Below are 208 nucleotides of genomic sequence, written 5' to 3' on the forward strand. Positions count from 1 at the left end.
CCGTTTGAAGTGTCCTTGGCAGCCCTGTGTGCGCTGCCTTGTCTTTTCATGTTGCTCTTTGGTTAATTAGGGTGTTGGAATTTGAGGCTTCCTCACGGCCTTTGAAGCTTGCTGACGGCTCGAAGTGCCCTGTTCCAAATTAACACTAATTACAAGGGACGGCTTTTTATTTTCTCTCTCTTTTTTATTTTTTTTTTTTTTCTCTCTT

The 208-nt window shown here is 42.3% G+C and overlaps 1 protein-coding gene across 1 annotated transcript in view; it reads left to right on the plus strand.

The window, feature by feature from the left end:
- Positions 1 to 208, plus strand: part of PTCH2 (patched 2) — a 29,302-nt gene that overhangs the window by 16,405 nt on the left and 12,689 nt on the right. The gene's annotated exons all lie outside the window — the stretch shown is intronic.

The sequence above is a fragment of the Corvus brachyrhynchos genome, unplaced genomic scaffold (assembly GCF_000691975.1).
Source record: "Corvus brachyrhynchos isolate BGI_N302 unplaced genomic scaffold, ASM69197v1 scaffold48, whole genome shotgun sequence".
NCBI classification, from domain to species: domain Eukaryota; kingdom Metazoa; phylum Chordata; class Aves; order Passeriformes; family Corvidae; genus Corvus; species Corvus brachyrhynchos.